Raw genomic sequence first — 19,328 nt, forward strand, 5'->3', positions numbered from 1 at the left:
GTTGCCCCACAGCCTTTTTGGTAATAAATGATCCGTTTCAAATCAATGCAATTGCAGCCAACTCTGCAGAAAGAATCACTTTCTTAAAAAAGAGAGTCAGTCTGAGAGGGTCAAAAATGCACAAACAGTATGGTAAAATAAAGTATACGCTGCTCCTTTTAATGGAAAAGAGTGCTACTGGCTGCATTTGCCAAATTCAATCAGCCTGCCAAAAAGTCGAGGAATCTGGCAGGAGTTCTAGAGAGTAGTTCCATGTTTCATCTGTATTTCTTCTCTGTATTTATCTAGCTTCAGAAAATGCCGGGAATGTTTTTTCCTTCCGACTTGGCCCTTTTTTGAAACCACAGAAATATACCGGGAAGCTTCTCGTAATTGTTTGGTTACTTACAGTGCTGTCAGTCTTTAAATTTCTGAGAAATACACCGTTTCCATTGGAAATTTAGAAAAAGCACCAACAACTGTTTGTTTTCACTTTCTGAAATTTATCTCAGGAACAAAAAAGAAAAAAAAAAATCAATTTTATTAATTGGCAGCTACTGGCCTCAGTGCACAAAGGCAGGAGGCCAGCTCATTATTTTTGGCCTCCAGCTGACCCAAAATGGTTTTCTCGTATAAGAAGCTATTCACAGATGCTAGACATAAGAATTAATAATAATAATGGTATTTCAGACTTCATGAATAAGTAGTTTTTGGCCCTCAGAAAACATCTTCTGTTTTTCCCTTGAAAACAGCAATCCTGTTATATACAGAAAGTAAACAGAGCTTGAATTAGCGAGTTGAAGTCTTTAAGGTACCGAAATTATGCATGCATTAACAGTCCCTTCTAAGGCTTCTTTTTTTTTTTCATTTCCTTCAAGATCAATCAGTTTTTTTTTTTTTATTAAAAAAACACAAAGCCCTTCAGTTTATAGAGGCTGTGATCTCTCTCTATTTTGCAACCCACTGCCATGATGTAAGATGTCTCCCTTTGAAATGCCTTTGGATACAAATTTAAAAATACATGTGTTCAACAAGAGTTACATTTTTAAAAATCAGCTTAATTATAAGATGTGCATATTTAAATTAAAACGACGATGTCTGTGGTTCAGGAGTGATCAAACAGAATGGCTTACGCTTCTGGTTAACAAGTTAAGACTTGTTCATAATATCCTAGTTTGCAATATGCTTTTGGTTTTTCAATCACTTCATTCTCTAGGTCTTTGTTTACCTGTGAGTAAAAGTAAGAAAAATATGTCTAAAGTTTAAGCTAACATTCTTTATAACCCAAGTTTAAAGTTTGAATCCCTGAGGAGGAAAAAAATCAGAAAAGCCCTCCTAATGCTCCATTTACAGCAAGGAAAATCGGCATGCAGTTTGAGGGGGTCTCTTTACAACTCGGGGCTTAGTATTTATACCTCTGATTATTGTAAGAAGTAACTTAAAATGTGCACACTGACTACTGCAAATGTTGATATTTTTCGCTAGACCATGATTTTCTGATTGGGGGAAATCTGATCAAATTTCTGTGAAAATAAATTTCTAAGATCTTTTTTCTTAGATGGTCAGACACTTGCCAGTAAAACTTCATGTCAGAATGTTGACCCACTATTTTTCATTCCAATTTGCATGCAGAGAAGTAAAAAATAAAAGCCTCTTTGAACATTGTCATCTTGGCCAAAGAAGTGTAGAAACACTCATCCAAGCTGTGGTGCCTGGTCACCTAGAGACACATCTTGGAGAGCCGGCCGCCTGTGCATGGCTTGAGGAGAGCACAGATGGGCATGTGATGTCCTCTCTGTGACTGGGAGAGACAGCAAAGGTGCTGGGTTGTTGTAAGTGAAACTGTGTGTTGATGACAGATTATCATATATCTGGACATATACCTTTCTTGTGCCACAACGTCCCTCAGTCTTGCTTGAACAAGTCCTGGAAACCTTCCCAGTGGGGCTGTCTGGGATCTAGAAGGGGAGCCTCAGGAGCCTGACTGAAGCAACACTGGGTCCAGCTCTTTTCTACAAAAGGGCAAGTCCGTGTGTGTGTGTGTGTATGTGTGTGTGTGTATTTACATATCTGACAAAGGACTTGAATCATTCAAACTATGTAAAGAATTTTTACAACTCAAGAAGAAGATAAACAACTCAATCAAAAATGCACAAAACATGATCCAAAAGGATCCATGCACCCCAGTGCTCACTGCAGCACTGTTTACAATAGCCAAGGCATGGAAGCAACCTAAATCCCCACCGACAGAGGAATGGATAAAGAAGAGGAGGTATATATACACAATAAAATATTATTCGGCCATTAAAAAGAAGGCACTAATGCCATTTGCAGCAACATGGATGGCCCCAGAGAGTGTCATCCTGAGTGAAGTAAGTCAGACAGAGAAGGAGAAATATATGACATCCCTTATATGTGGAATCTGAAAATAAATGATATAAACTTACAAAACAGAAAGAGACTCATAGACTTATAAAATGAACTTAAGGTTGCCAGGGGAACGGACAAGGAGTTTGGGATGTTCATGTACACACTGCTGTATTTAAAATGGATAACCAACAAGGACCTATTTATAGTTCAGGGAACTCTGTTCAACATTATGTGGCAGCCTGGGTGAGAATGGAGGTTTGGGGGAGAATGGATACGTGTATATGTATGGCCGAGTCCCTTTGCTATTCACCTGAAACTATCACAGCATTGTTAATTGGCTATACCCCAGGACAAATTTAAAAGTTCAAAAGAAAAAAATTCACAAAGTATCTGGATGGTTCAGCAAAGATATATGGATGGCAAGCATAAGCACATGAAAAGATGTTCCACACCACTAGCCATCAGAGAAATGCAAACCAAAACTTTACAAGACACAACCATACACCTATCAGAATGGCTAAAATTCAAAAGGCTGACAATACTAAGAGCTGACAAGGATGTGGAAGAACTGGAACCCTCACACACTGCTGACAAAATTGCAAAATGCTACAGCTACCCCCACCCTGGAAAGCAGTTTGCCAATTTCTCAAAAAGTTAAATATGCCATGTGGACCCACGCTTTCACTCCCAGATACCTACCTAAGAGAAACACGAAAATGTGTATGCACACAAAGACCTCTCTGTGAATAGTTTCAGCAGAATTAGTCACAGTCACCCAAACAGAAACAGAATATCCCTCAACAGGTGAGTGGACACAAAGCTGTGGTTGCCTTTGTGCCATTGGAATACTACTCAGCAACATGAAGGAATAAACCAGTGACACATTCCATAACATGGATTAGTCTCAAAAACACTGGGCCAAGTAAAAGAAGCCCCAGGCTGAGTCATGATTCACTAACTATCCTCATTAGGTATGACTTGTATTAAATCGGTCCTCCGTGGTTTAGCGGAGAAAGCAATGGCAACGCTCTCCAGTGCTCTTGCCTGGAAAATCCCATGGACGGAGGAGCCTGGTAGGCTGCAGTCCATGGGGTTGCGAAGAGTCAGACATGATTGAGTGACTTCACTTCACTTTTCACTTTTGTGGATTGGAGAAGGAAATGGCAACCCACTCCAGTGTTCTTGCCTGGAGAATCCCAGGGACGGCAGAGCCTGGCAGGCTGCCGTCTATGGGGTTGCAGAGTCGGACACGACTGAAGCGACTTAGCAGCAGCAGCAGCAGCCATGGTTTAGCGCCATTTCAAGTTTTAACTCTGTTAACTGTTCAATTTAATAATAGATGAATCAGAATTTAATTGATAACCCTTGTAATAATTAAATCAAAGCCACTAGTTTGTGTATGCATATATATATATACATGCATATCTGCAAAAGACTTGTATTATACAAATTACATAAAGAATTTTTATAATTCAAGAAGAAGATAAACAGCTTAATTGAAAATTCACAAAATTTCTAGACACTTCAGCAAAGACGTATGGATGGCAAACACAAGCATGTGAAAAATGCTTCATGCCACTAGTCATCAGGGAGATGCAAACCAAGTATGGCTTACCCATATTTTTCATATTCATTGAAATCCTAAAAGAAGTGGTGGCCTGTCATAAAAAAGAATGATTTGATAGTGAACCATGAAAGCAAGGATCCTGACAGCATGTAGGCACTAAAGCTACCACAAACCATTCTGCAAGAATGAGAACTTTTTATAGGATAGAGTCAGTGATTTTATGCAAATTTAGATAGGTTTTGGGGAAAAAAATTCATTTTAGTGGCTTAGATCCATAATATACTATATACAAGTGTAATTTAGACAGATATCCCAAAGGTTGTTCATTAATCCAATTTAGAAAATTGATAAATCTGAGGGAGAAAACTACCCGTTAAATAAATAACACAGGGTGCAGAGAAATATGCATGTGTTTGGTGCCAGACTAGACATGGGCTTGAGTCCTGGTTTGGGTACAGCTGCCAAGGTACCCTGATGCCCTGAGTTGTCCTTACTGCTTCCAGAAGGATGATGATATTTTCCTCAGAAGGTTACAGAGAGGATGAAAGGAGATGAATGAATATACATAGAGAGATTTGTATATATTAAGAGCCTGCCTGCCGGGAGTACATTCAAATGCTGCTGCTGTTTTTATCAGGAGCAGAATTTTGACTGGTGAAGGCTGTGGGTTTGGGGTAGGTATCTAAAGCACTCTTCCCGAGAACCAAATCCTCTTCTTGTGCAGTGAACCAGATCAGATGGCAGCTCTCGTGTCCTCGGCCTCGAGGTTTTCAGTGTAGACACAGTCTAAGGTGCTGGCTTCCTGCAGCATTTCTCCTGAGGGGCTGAGTGACATGTGGATGGATCCTGTACCCTTGGCGGGATCAGATGCTCCTCAGAGAGGCCGCTGACAGGTCTGTGCCACCCCTGAGAGTGGGCTGGTCCTCCTGTGGCTCGGCCAGGGTGCAGGCCACACTTGTTATCTACAGATGCTGTCACCTCTGCACCTTAAAAGGGGTGTGGTTTGTTGGGACCTGGGACTATACATAAACTCGGAGCATGTCCGAGGGTCACAACAGGGGAAAGCTGAATAATACAGGCTATTTCAGGTTTCTGTCTGTATCTACCAAAACCTTTCTGTTGAAACGTAAGCTCTCAAGTAGTTCCTTCAAGGCTGTGTGACTCAGATATGCATCCTCTGAATGCAGAATTTGGATTGTTGCTGAACAAAGACACATAATAATTAAAAGGGAGACTCACTGGGAACCTTAGCTTGTGTCTACCATGATCCAGCCTGTTCTGCAAGCAAATTCTCCTGTCTGTCCCTGCACTTCTTATAACACTGACCTTTCTTTTGAGCAAGACCTTGCATAACCTGAGTCTTGCCTGCCTCTCTGCCACCATCTTGCCTCTTCCTTCCCCCACCATGTTCAGCACAGCACAGAACACGTTTTTCAGCCTCCCCTGACCCTCACTGTGCCCACGTGAATAAGTTCTTCACCACAGGATGTGTGAGGAAGTGATGTGGACAACTTGTGTTTCTTGCAACACATCACAGATGCATGCATATCCCTGGGTCCCATTCCTAACTCGATGGCTGAGGGGTGGAGGCCACTGGGGCAGCTTTAGACTTTAGAGTTTAGCCAGCATGTTGAAGACAGCAGAGCCGTGCTTCCAGCCCTGGACCATTTGCAGAGTTACACAAGGGAAGACAAGCTTCTAGGTTGTTTAAACCACTAAACTGGGTTAGGGTTAGGGTTTGGGGGTTGTTATGTGTAAACTGTTTATCCTGGACTCAAAGTAATGCATTCATGGGGCATGGCTTGGCAAGCTCTGGCTACTTTTGTGTGAAGAAAAACATGCCCTTGGAGGCAGCCACCAGCCAGGATGTACAAGTGGAGAGAGGGCGGGGTGGAGGGCTGGATGTCACATGTCTGTGCTCTGCATGGGTGTCCCCACTGCCCTCCCTCAGCCTGCAGTGCCCTTCAGCCCCCCGCACCACACTTTGTGTTTCCACATCCATCTCTCAGGCTTCAGACTCCCTCTTGTACCTCAGGGACGTCTCCTCCTACCCCCTGCCCCCATCTGTATCTCCTAAGACTTGTGCATCTCTTCTTTTCTGTCATGATGGGACTGTGGGTCTCAGGGGACCATGGTTGCTGAAGACAGAAGCCGGGCCTATCTTGTCCACTTCTGCATTCCCAGGCACGGTTCATGCCACACAGCAGAACATAGTAAATATTTGTTGAATGAAGCAATGAAACTCTCCGCATTTTCAGTCCTGCCACATAACCGTAATATCCAAATGTCCAAATAGCCTGCAAATGTGGAGACCAAGTGAAAAGGATTTGACAGAGGGAAACATATTATAATATTTTTCTTCGCCATAGCCACCTAAGCCCTAGAGCTCAAACTGTTTAATTTATGGACAATGTAGAAAAGGGCTGAGTTCCTCTAATGCACTTGGTTTTCAACTCTGTATTTTTCCCTGCTGCTTGAGTAGAAAATTTTTCTCTTTGATTTTTTTTTTTTCAATTTGTCCCCTGGAAAATTGAGGTGATAAATACAGGCAATGATGGCAAAGTATGACTATTGCCGGGTGCTAATGTTTTCAAATTGCTGATGATTTTTAGGGACACCACAAACTGGCCGCACTGTCAGAAGCATTTGGCAGTCATAACTGGCAGCAGGAAATCAGACTGTAAATTTAGAAGGCATTGCACCATATTTGGGAATGCACCTCACAGTCACCTCCAAATATGCCATGGTCATGTAGCTGGGGGTGCGGAGTGAATTTAACGGCCCTCTAGTATGTATGTTGTGGTACATGAAAAGCTTCAAAATCATGGCTGGGCAAAAGAGAAAGCTATTCTGTTGCATTAAGGTAAAAATTTCATCATAGACTCCACCTGCCAAGTTGGCAGAGCCATTTTGCCCTGATACTTTCTTCTTATACCCTCCAACTTTATTGAAATAATTGTTTAAAATTGTTTATGTTAGTTATTCCTCTAATGTTCATTAGTTTAATTTTCTCAGCAACGGATTGTGTCAGAATAAACTGACAGGCTGAAAAAGAGATGTTCAGCTTTACTGCATGAGAGCTTTAACATACCACTGGCTAATGGAGAATAAGATTTGCACTGTATCTTCTTGAAATGCATCATTAAGTCATTTTGCCCTACATGTGAAGCAATAAGGCTGGAGGGGGGAGAATGAGCATTTCTGGTTATGTATATTTGGGTAATCCTTGAAACGTGCTCACAGGTAGTTTATGGACTCTTTGATTGCCCCCAAAAGGAGCAAACTGGTCATTATGTAGATTTCTAGGACATTTGTGACAAAGTTGTACACCAAAGCGATTGAAAAGAAATGTGTGTGTGTTTTTGAGGTAGAACAACACAGAGGGCAGGGGGGAGGGTAAGCTTTGTTATGGTTGGGAAACCTGACAAGGAGGGGAGATTTTATGGGTGAGAAATCTGCCAAGGGGACAGGGACAAGAGGCAGAGTAGGTAGAGGAAGCACACGTCCTTGGCAACATTCTTCCAGGGTCAGTATTGGGAAGAATCTTGTGGAACACTTTGAAAAACAACATACACAGTGGAGCGCGGTCTGTGAACGCAAGTAAGCTGTTAGGAATATTAAACCAGAGAGATCCAGACATTGTGCCCAAAAGAGTGACTGACAAGTTTTCTCTTGTACCAGAGAAAAATAGCTCAAGTACATTTCAAAATGGGTATGACTGGAAGGATCAGAGGAGTAATTTCAAAACCGTCTCAGCCTCGTTTGTTGCTGAAGCTGAAATGTGCAGAGCATCGTAACTTCAAAACGGTGCGGAACTGTCATAGCCACTGAGGATACGCAGATGAAAGGAAGGCGTTCAGTCTTCAGGAGAAGCTCTAAGCACACTGCAGGTCAACGTGGTGCCAGGGTGCTGGTGCGCCACTGGTGGAGACAAACGTCTAGAAGGTCAGCCCCTGGTAGGGCCTGGACCCCACAGATTGCACTTGGTCTGCAGGGGCCCCGCAGGGAGCATTCGCAGAAACAAAGAGGCGCCTCTGAGTGGGATCATTGCAAGCAGAAGCAGCTGACTATGACTGCAGATTTCAGCACTGGGTGTGGGCATGATGGCCTCGGGGAATGCCAGCACCAGAAGTCCAGGGACCAGGCCAGACCAGCTCCTTCTCCATGGACACTCATGCCAAAGGAGGCAGTGTTCATAATGGGTAGAAGCATGGAATCCAATTGTTCAAATCCTGGCTTTCCCAAGCTCTGTAACTTTGGGCTGCAGTTTCCTCATCTGTAACACTAGAATATTAATAATATTTAACTCTGGGTTTGTTGAGAGCATTAAATGTATTAGTATGTACAGGGCGCTTTGATGGTGCCTCATACATGGTGAGCACTAACTGCTGGTTGAAATGTTGGTCATTGTTATCATTACCCCCTTTCTCCTTGAGAGATAGCCAGCCTCCCTGCCTTTTCTGGATCTCTGTGGTGGGATGGGTGGGGAACGTCATTTCTGATAGAGACTGGGTGATGAACTGAGAAAAGCCTGCCTGAGTTTTAGCTTGTGTTCTGCTTAGGCTTTGCTTTGTAAAAGGGGAGAGGTACAGCCCACACCTGTGCTCTGAGTCTGAGGACATGGGGCAGAGGAGGGCTGCTTGCCTGGACTGCCATCCGCCACTTGTCTCGCTCTGCACCCCCTACCCTCCTCGAGGGCTAGCCCATGACTCCCTCATCGTGCCTTTCACGTCACACTGCAGGTGACCAGCCAAGGCTTTGTCTGGTTGCCAAGGAAACAAAGACCTGCCCACCTGTGCTCATCACAGCCAAAAAGATGTGAGAGGGAAGAAATTAAAAGGAAAATCTTACCAGACATGTGAGATACACATTGAAGAAAGCTAGATTAACACAAAATAAGTATTGACACAAATGAACTACTTTAGTACCTGGGTTCCACACTGACTTTAAAGTGAGATTGAAAGGATGACTATATTGACATGTTGGATTAGGAGCTCTGGGTTGGTCCTGGAGCAGGCTCAGGGATGCAGGTCCATCTGGGTTTCCTCAGGAGGATTTTGACTCAAGTCACACAGAAACAATATTCTATATGTATCACTTCAGGGGGGCCCCAAAGCCCTTCCTTGATGCAACTCTTTCATTTGTACCGCCTAAGACATATCACTTTGGTACATAATTTGAAATCTTGTAAGCTAAAGATTGAGCCTAAAAACGCAAATTTTGAAATCCAAGAAGCATAAGGCAAGTCTGTCACTCATTTAAAACTAAGCCAGGGGTGTGCTTAAACTATTCCTTTCCAAACTGTCTAGCTGAGACCATCAGAACTGAGGGAATGACCGTTTTTAGGATGGTGGGGCAACTGGTGGTGAAGTGAGTGTGGACTGAGAAGATATGTGTGGAGTGAGCAGCAAAGGGAGCTATTCTATTGTGAGGATGGAAATGAACAGGTGGCAGGGTCAAAGGTTACGGAGATGAGTGGTCCAGATCCTGAGGTTCCGTGTGGGGAGCAAGAGGGAACAGGAAGAGTTCTAGGAACCCACACCCTGCATCCCCTCTTGATGTTCCATTTTCCTTTACATAGTATGTTTATGTACCTGTGAATTTTGTAGAAGAGTTGAATTTTTGTTTTGGGAGAAAAAAGAATACAGTTCTCCTACTCTTTAAAAGTTCCTAGGACTTTCTATTCCTAAGTCTTTCCAGAACTTTAGGGAAGAGTATATATAAATTCATTTATGTATTAAGAAAGAAATTACTAAGTCATTTAAAGTTTATAATAACCAATTGCAGATGTGCCAGAAAATATATCAAAACTTTTCAGAGTTTAATGTATTTATCCTTTTTTGAGAACTACATTTAAAAGGAAGATGCTAAGAATCATTATACAGCTAAGGAATGCTTCCATTTAAACTGAAACAGTTTTCAAAAAATTATATAGGTATTACTTTTACATGGTACATCTAGGTGTTAAAATTTCTTCCAACTCAAGGCACTGCTAATAAAAATTAGAGGAGATATATGTGATACAAAAAAAATGCATCTGCATTTGGTAAAGATGTATTTCATCATTCCAGTTTGTACCAATAGCTTTCAGCCCTAAATATTCTTATTAATATTGCAAGATAGTTTCAGGATTAACAAAATTTTATTTTTCTTGCTACTTACTATTAATATTTTATGATAAATGTTTGTAAACTTTGCTTCTGAATATGCCTGGAAATGAGATTATACATTGTTAATACAGCAATTCATAGTGATAGTTCAGTTCAGTTCAGTTGCTCAGTCGTGTCCCACTCTTTGCAACCCCATGAACTGCAGCACGCCAGGCCTCTCTGTCCATCACCAACTCCCAGAGTCCACCCAAACCCAGGTCCATTGAGTCAGTGATGCCGTCCAACCATCTCATCCTCTGTCATCCCCTTTTCCTCCTGCCCTCAATCTTTTCCGGCATCAGGGTCTTTTCAAATGAGTCAGCTCTTTGCATCAGGTGGCCAAAGTACTGGAGTTTCAGTTTCAACATCAGTTCTTCCAATGAACATGATAAATACTCAGTAAATTTTTTTTAAGGAAAGGAAAAGAGCTCTGCTGCTGAAAAAAAAATTTTAATCACTGGCTTAGATACCACGCTTAGAGCCAGCCCTGCGGTTCTGAACAGCTAAAGTTGGTAAAAAGTAATGCAAGATGGGCTCTGAAATGAACAGGGTTGTTGCCAGAAGAGGAAGAGATCATTCTGTTATAAAATTCATTGTTTCTTTCACTTAAACTTGAAGTTCTTATATAGATGAGACTAAGAAGTATCATTTTGTATAAATTTAGCAAAAGGAGAAGATGAAAATTAACATTTAGTGATGCATTAAAACATTTTAGAGGGTAATCATGGTTTTTTCCAGAGTTGGTAAAAATGTCTGTGAAATTTTGTGGTAATATTGTTTTGGTTCCATTTTTTAAAGCTCTTAGACATCAGAGATAAGTTTTAAAAAGAGAAATGAAGAGAGCACAATCGCTTTTGACTTATTTCTGCCCACAAATTGTATCAGAGAAGGAAAACATTCCCGAGATGGGTAGCAATCGACGAGACCAACTTTTAAGGTCACTTGATACGGACAGAGTGAGATGGAAGGAAGGGAGAGGAGGCCTTGAGAACGAGGTTAAGTCAACTGCAGTTTAAGAAAAGCAGTCATTGGGCCAAAAGACTCTTTCACTTAAGGTTATTTCCCAAGAAATTAGTCATTTATTTTCAACCTTATGAGCTTAGTTCCAATTTAGTAGGAGCAGGGAAAGCTATTTCTTTGACACTGAAGAAGAAAAATTGTGGCTCTTTCCTCCAGGCTTGTGCTTTATTTTTCCATATTAATCTGCTTCTGAAAGTTAAAAAGAAATCAAAATAAAGTTGGGAAAGTGGTTTAACTAAAGGTTTTTTTTTCCTCCTCTTCAAATCTTTGGCTTCGTTTCTTTTGGATATCTTTCCATGTTTACTCCTATGAGGAATGAATTCCAAACCCAGTAAGGTATTTTTAAATACTAACATGTTTTTAATTTTGAATTCCTTCTAATAATGTGCCAGTTTTTTAGAGATACATATAAATGCAAACAAGATAACATTAAGAATTTAGACTGACTCTAAAATACAGAAGACGAGAGTTCAAACCCCGGGTCAGGAAGTTCCTCTGGAGGAGGAAATGGCAACCCACTCCTGTATTCTTGCCTGGAGAATCCCATGGACAGAGGAGCCTGGCGGGCTACAATCCATAAGGTCGCAAAGAGTCGGACATGACTTAGCAACTGAACAACAACAACATGTTTTGTTTTGTTTTGTTTTTTTCTGTAACTTTAAACTTTTTATTTTGTTTTGGGGTATGGCGATTAACAATGTTGTGGTAGTGTCAGGTGAACATCAAAGGGACTCAGCCATTTGTATACATGTATCTATTCTCATCAAACCCATCTCCCATCCAGGCTGCCTCATAATATTGAATAGAGTTCCACGTGCTATACAATAAGTCCTTGAACAGCAACAATGTTATGGAATATTCTGGACTATATTGCTATGTTATTGTGGACTATATTATGGAATATTTTTATCCATTTTAATATATCTATATTTAGATGATTCTTGGCCTGGCCTTATTCTTAATTTAGAATTCTTACTTAGCTTGATAAGATTCAGTTTTATAGATTTATCTCAGATTTTATAAATTCTTACTATTTCCTAGAGCAAAGTTGTAAACCAAAACAAAATCCTTCCATTGAGAATGCCTCTATATAATTAAGGTAATTGTTTTCTATTGAAGAGTGCATGTCTCTTATTGTTTTAAAATACTTCTACATGAAGTTATAAATTATAAGGCTATGTGTTAAGTAACTAGGCCTTTGGTGGTGATCACTTTGTATTGTATACAGACATTGAATTATAATGTACACCTGAAACTACCTCAACTTCCCACACCTACAGATTCACCTTTAGCTACGTTCAGTGTGAACATCTCTCTGGCATTTCAGCATTTCTTCTCCAGGCTGTTCCCACCCGCTGCACTCATGATCCCGTTTTTGTCTTTTTCAGAAGCTGGAAATTCTGACTTTACCTGTTTCCTCTAACTTCTGCATATTCAATCTTTGCCATGTTTTTATTGAAAGACTGGTATATAACATTAAGTTTCAGGTATACATAATTCAACATCTGTATACAATACAAAGAGATCACTACTAAACGCCTAGCTGCCGTCCATCATCAAACAACTGACCCACTTCACCCATTTCACACACCTCCTAACTCCCTTCCCCTCTGCTAACCACCAATCTCTTCTCTGTATTTATGCGTTTTTGTTTGTTCATTCTGTTTTTAGATTCCATGAAATCATGGAATGAATGAAATCATATGGTCTTTGTCTTTCTCTGACTTATTTCACTTGACATAATACCTTCAGGGCCCATCTATGTTATCACAAATGGCAAAACTTCATTCTTGATTATGCTTGAGTAGTATTCCTGTGTATGTGTGTATGTGTATGTGTGGTGTGGTGTGGTGTGTTTCTGGGCACAGAAACTCTGTAGTGGAAGGCTCGTGAAAAGACAACTTGAAAAACCAGAGGACAAGCCTACTCCAGTGTGAAGGAATGTTTGTCTGTGCAGAAAGGGCACTAGACGGAACCAACAGACCCCTCCCGAACTGTGTGGACGTGGATCTCAGATCACAGGGCATGCACTCCTGTTTCCTGGAGGCAAACAGACACCGCAAAAGGGCAAACTCCTTGCTTCACTTCACTGACCAAAGAGAATCAAAGGTTTGCCCCCACCATCAAATGTAAAATGTGTTTTGAGGCCCATGGCTCTGGGGAGCTGCCATATGAAATGAATTACCAAGGCTCAGCGTAGGGGTGGGGGTCCATTGGGAGCCTCTGCAGCAGAGCCCAGCCGCCTGGACATCCTGGGGGCCCCGGGGCCTGCAGGACATGATCCAAAGGCCCTGCTCATTCCCGGGTCATGCAAACCTCACCTCATTGCCTGGTAAACAGACAACAGAAGATGGGTTCAGATCAGCTCTAGAAATGCCAGGACTGCCTGGAAAACCCACTGAGCTCGGTGTGCATGCAGGTATTTCAGGGCTCCTCTGGCTCTAATGAGCACTCCTATTTCCAGTCTGGGTTTGCCCAAACAATGTCAAGTCAAACCACAAGAAAATCTGTTATCACTCAAATTGGTACATACTTTTCATACAACTGAAATATTATATAAAAGTCATGAACTGTTAGATGTAAAAGCAGAAATTGGACGCAGATACGAGTTCCCTTGCTACCTCTGTCTCGCCTTCCAAGGGGGATGTGAAGTTCGGGTCACAGCTGTGTTCCAAGGGTTTGTGCCTGTGATCAAAGCCTCTGCCACTGGAGGAAGCGCTCGCGTGAGCCCAGTCCGCAGACCACTCTTGTTGCCCCTCCCCTTGTTCTTATTCATGCCAACACTGTAAAAAGTTATGTGTTTGAATGATGTTTTAAAGCGCTCTGTGCAATTAAGTTCTGAAGCAAGGGAGCTGGTTTTCCTTCAGCGCATATATGAAACTGCCAATAAATGTAAGACCTGGGTGTGTTTGGGGGAGGGAGAGGTGAAAACGAGGAAAGTTTCTGAAAGGAACAAACACTTCAAAAAAGTAAACCTGAGGTGTTTTTCCTTCTCATAATATTTTAAATGCTTTTATAGTTGGAAAAATCTACAAATCAAAAAATACATACTAGAAAAAAATGCATACCACTTCCATAATCACTTGTACCCAATTTTCATCTCTCCTTCCTAAAGAAACTTCCCTGATAACTTAGTTGGTAAAGAATCCACCTGCAATGCAGGAGACCCTGGTTTGATTCCTGGGCTGGGAAGATACACCAGAGAAGGGGGTAGGCTACCCACTCCAGTATTCTTGGGCTTCCCTTGTGGCTTAGCTGGTAAAGAATCTGCCTGCAATGCGAGAGACCTGGGTTCGATCCCTGAGTTGGGAAGATCCCCTGGAGAAGGGAAAGGGTACCCGCTCCAGTATTCTGGCCTGGAGAATTCCATGGTGTCACAAAGAGTCAGATACGACTGAGCAACTTTCACTTTCTAAGGAAAGCACTCCTGTTAAGTAATGATTGCAGAGAATGTCATACCACCTTCTTGCTGTGTGTGTTAGTGATTTGAAAACATGGTGCTCCTTACTTTCTGTTAGCTGCTCTTCAAATGCAAGATTTTTTACTGGAGTGGGTAGTCTAGCCTTTCTCCAGGGAATCTTCCTGACCCAGGAATTGAACTGGAGTCTCCTGCACTGCAGGTGGCTTCTTTACCACCTGAGCTACCAGGGAAGCCCTCTTCCTAAGGAAAACACTCCTGTTAATTAATGATTGCAAAGAATTGCATACCACCTTCCCCTTGCCGTGTGTATTAGTCATGCTGTTCCTTACTTAGCTGCCCTTCAAATGCAAGATTTTGCCCTAAGTTTCCATTATGTGGCTGTTTAGAGCCATTTGAAAGCCTTCCTCTGGGTGGCCTAGTTTGCTTGTGAAGCTCCTGAGAAAAATAAAAGCCTCTATTTCTGAACCTGATTGGAAACCAAGACACATACCCAGCACATGTTGTTCAGAGAGTGGTTTGGGAAAGGTGACACATCCTTAAACAATTTGTGAAGCAGCATTAGCCGCACAGCCTCTGGGTGTATTAACAATGCAATGAGTAGCATGTATTGAGAGCAAACTAAAGTTTAGGGAAAGTAAATTCACAGAGCAGCATCACCAAAAGAGGGCCTAGAAATGCCTCTCAGGTGTCAAGGCCTTCATACCTCTGTGTTTAGTCGCTCAGTCATGTCCAACTCCTTGCGACCCCAAGGACTGTAGCCCACCAGGCTCCTCTGTCCGTGGGATTCTCCAGGCAAGAATGCTGGAGTGGGTTGTCATGCCCTTCTCCAGGCCTCTAGCACGCAGAAAATTTTACACTTCCATCTCTGTACCCTTGATTGAGAATGTTCCTGGCTAAGGAAAATGGCCAGAGAAGGATAAAATTAACCAATAAAGAAAGAATTCCAGTGCCTGGCACAGAGTAAGCTTGGTAGCTAATAAAATCATTTCACGTTGTACAAACGTTAGGTAAGCTGTGGCCTGAGGCCAATGAGTCACTGAAGTTCTGTTTAAGGAAGCTGCTCTCACTGCCCACCACAAGTACCTTTCTAAGCCACACTTTTCTCCTTTCATCTATTTTTAAAACTTTCAACCCTTGTCTACCTTTTAGTCATTTAAAGTCTGGACTGCTGGACTCCACTGATCAAGCTTTTAGGCTAAACATTCAGTAACCACCATTATTGGATGTGGAAGGAAACCTCATGGTTAGTGCAAGAAACTTAGGGAAAGTTAACTCCACAAAGAGTAGGAGTCATTTTGATGAACTCAGGACTATAAGTTAGGTAACAATGTCGTGTATGGAGTTGAGTCATAAAAGGCACCGGCATTGAGGAAACTCTGGATTTTGACATAATGTGTGTGACTGTCTGGTGCACGCACCTCTAGAAACCCTGTCCAGAAGACTCCAGGGACAGCCAGCAAGCACACTGTGGGCTCCATCAAAGACCCAGGTGCCCAAAGCATGCCAGACGTTTCACATGTACCCTTCATTGGTTTATGTAATATGAAATTATGTAACTGGCATCAAGGGCTTGGGAATAAATGCCTCTGACTCTTGGAAATCTGGAGAGGGAACCACAGACCCACCACCAGGTCTGGGGGGAGGAGGGGCAAAACAGTGGTTTATTTCTGATAGGCATCAGCCAGAGGGGCTGCTTTCTCAGGGAGTCTGCAAGGCAGCGGGGGCAATGGTGATGCCACATGAAGCCTGGACCACTGGTACCCCGGGAGCAAAGTGCTGAAGTGGGCAGACTGATCCCAGGGCCAAAACTCCTGCTCCCTTGTCCCTCTCACACCGACCTTCAGACTAACCAGGGCTGGGCTCCAAAGAGTAAATGCCAGAACCAGATTTTAGACCTGGTGAAGTCATCACTCTGATAATGGATAGCATTTACGGAGCACTTAACCTTGTCCTGGTCTCTGGGTTTATGGGATTCGAATGTGTAACCTGTATAGAGCCAAGCTCCTCACGGTCCATTCGTGACTGGGACGTGAAGTCCTAGACACAGAAGCCTGGCAGGCAAGGAGCAAGTGAAAGTAATTGTTACCCTAGTTTCACTGTCTTTGAAGCTGAAGAGCACAAGTGTGTACTGTGAAGCTCTTTAAAAATCTCCTACCTTTGCTCCACTCAGCATTCTCTCTCTGAAGTTGCTCCCAAAATAACCCCCGTACTCTCAAGCTCTCTTCAAAACAGGGTGGGAGGGAGCGCTTTCCTCCCTTGGCCTCCTTCCTCTGCTTCCCCACCTGCGGTTCTCTCCTCTCCCACAAGGAATCCTCTGCCCTTGCCGATATAAACTCCCCCTGCCTGTGCTTCTTTACATGTTTGAGTTTTCCTTTCATATGTGGCACACTTGGATCCACAGAAGACTCAGGAAACAATCACACAAAACAGGATGAGGGAAAGGGGCAGATACAAAGATCAAAAGATATATATAGAGAGAGAGCCTGTGAACACAGGTGGAAAAGCATTTCTATTAAAGCTGTGTCCTGTCTCATTTTATCTTCCCAATGACCCTCAGATGACCCATCTTCCCATTAAACACTTGAGAAGGCAGAACCAAAAGGTTCCATAACTTGTCCAGTAAGTGGATGAATCAGGATACAAATCCATGCAGCTATGATCTCAGCACCTATGACTTTGACCTCTATTTGATGCACCCTTTTCCATAGAGGAACTGAACAGCATAAGGCAGCTGCCTAGTTCCTTACTCAGGTAGTTGGGTTCACCACCTGAGTAATGAACTTCATTTCACCTCTCCCCAGGTTTAAAAACGATGACAACAAAAAACTATTGAAGGAGAGACAGAGACTAGAGCAGAGGCCCTGGGAGGGAGGTATTAGGTGAATTCTCTGTAGACGGTCATTGCAAATCTCTTTCCCTCCAACTTCTTACACAACATATGCTGGGCATTTGGACACTAGACTCTTTCTACATCCCATTTGCTTGTGGAAATCAAGCTTTTAATGTAGTATCATGCATGTGTGTTCCATCATGTCCCAAGCTTTGCGACCCCACGGACTGGGGCCTTCCAGGCTCCTCCATCAGTGGAATTTTCCAAGCAAGAATACTGGAGTGGGTTGCTATTTCCTACTCTAGGGGATCATCCCGACCCAGGGATCAAACCCATGTCTCTTGTGTCTCCTGCATCTCCTGCATTGGCAGGTAGATTCTTTACCACCTGGGAAGCCCCATGATGTTGGGATGTTTGCAGACTTGGTTGAAACAACTCCTGTCTAATGACTTCTGGCAAGCTTGTAAAGGAACCCTGACAAGTTGTCTGCTGAGGAAGAGTTGGCAATTAGAAAAGAAGGAGGATTTTTAAATAGGCATCAAGAAGAACAAGGAAGTAACCTAATTAGAGAGAGACATACTTAGATTGCTGGGGAGTGAGAGAACCCAGCTGAAGTTGGATTTATGATGAATTCATTTGCTTTGTTGTGCACATATCATGCCCAGTAGGGCTGGATGAGCTGAGGGCATGGGGAAGACAGAGTTGATTATGGTTTTGTTGGATGGATGTCATAAGGAGGTTTAAAAAACTGGTAAAGAGAATGAGAAGTGGACTGTGGAATCTAAACTGGTCATAGGAGGAAGTGAAGACAGGACATGGTTTAAGGAAAAGCATATAGGCCAATGGACTGGAGGTCATGATGAGAACAAACAAGTTCAGTGGCCAAATCAGAGGGGAAGAAGTTGTAAGAGAATTTGGAGGCTAGTCTGTTCAGAGTGCTGAAAATAAGAACCAGGGTGTGACTCTGGCAGTGGGAGCTCAAATGTGGTGAAGACCATTGACAGGAAGGGGGTCAAGAAACAGAGAGGCCAGACAGCCTTCAGTACCCTAGCCTGATCAAGGTTGTCTTGTATACAGCCTCCTAAAAATTTCATATTTTGCTTTCTTATTTAAATCATCAGTCTACCTAGGATGGATGTTTATGTGTAATATGAAAGTACCATTTTTATTTTCTTCCACTTGGATAACCAACTGTCCTTGGGCCATGTGTTGAATAACTTAGTTCCTAAATATCCCTTGAATTCCTTCCGTCTATGCTATTACTGATTTTGCTTTACTCAGTCCATATCACTCTGGGCTGATGTACTATAGTACGCATCGATCTTCCCCCTCCACAGTCCATGAAATTTATCTTTCTAAAATACAAATATGACCACATCACTCTCCTGATTAAAGTGCTTCAATAACTTCCTTTCATTCCCTGCAGAATAAAAGCCAGGCTCCTAAGCCTGTCATATTTAAGATGTTTCACAATATATTTATTTACAATATTTCTTTGCTTATCAAGATATCCTCATTCTGTGACATTATCCATATTTGTGAAAGTGAAAGTGATTCATTCGTGTCTGACTCTTTGCAACCCCATGAACTGTGCGTCCGTGGAATTCTTCAGGCCAGAATACTGGAGTGGGTACCCTTTCCCTTCTTCAGGGGATCTTCCCAACCCAGGGGTTGAACTCAGGTCTCCCACATTGCAGGTCGATTCTTTACCAGCTGAGCCACAAGCTGGTAAAGAGTCCAAAATGGTTAATTCAAATTACATTTTAAGTCTTTTATCAGAACTCTTAGATAGACTTATAATTGATAGATCTTAAAAGTTCTAATTAAATTATTTGATATTTATTTGGCATTTACTCTGTATCAAGCAGTATATAGTAGATTCTGTATTTATTCTGTATATATATAGTGTGTGTGTGTGTGTGTGTGTGTGTGTGTGTGTGTGTATAGTATATAAGATTCTTCCAGAGTTTACAATCTAAAGGAGCACAAAAA

General features: G+C 42.3%; 1 protein-coding gene and 1 long non-coding RNA gene across 2 annotated transcripts in view; one reads left to right on the forward strand and one right to left on the reverse strand.

The window, feature by feature from the left end:
• The window catches only part of ODAD2 (outer dynein arm docking complex subunit 2), a 156,643-nt gene that overhangs the window by 135,560 nt on the left and 1,755 nt on the right, over positions 1-19,328 (forward strand). The window lies entirely within an intron of this gene.
• On the reverse strand, positions 11,122-16,794 carry LOC129625541 (uncharacterized). The gene is made up of 3 exons (XR_008701524.1): positions 16,662-16,794; positions 15,210-15,399; positions 11,122-11,274 (listed from the first exon to the last, which is right to left on the reverse strand). It is a non-coding gene; the product is annotated as an uncharacterized LOC129625541 (long non-coding RNA).

The sequence above is a fragment of the Bubalus kerabau genome, chromosome 13 (assembly GCF_029407905.1).
Source record: "Bubalus kerabau isolate K-KA32 ecotype Philippines breed swamp buffalo chromosome 13, PCC_UOA_SB_1v2, whole genome shotgun sequence".
NCBI lineage: Eukaryota > Metazoa > Chordata > Mammalia > Artiodactyla > Bovidae > Bubalus > Bubalus kerabau.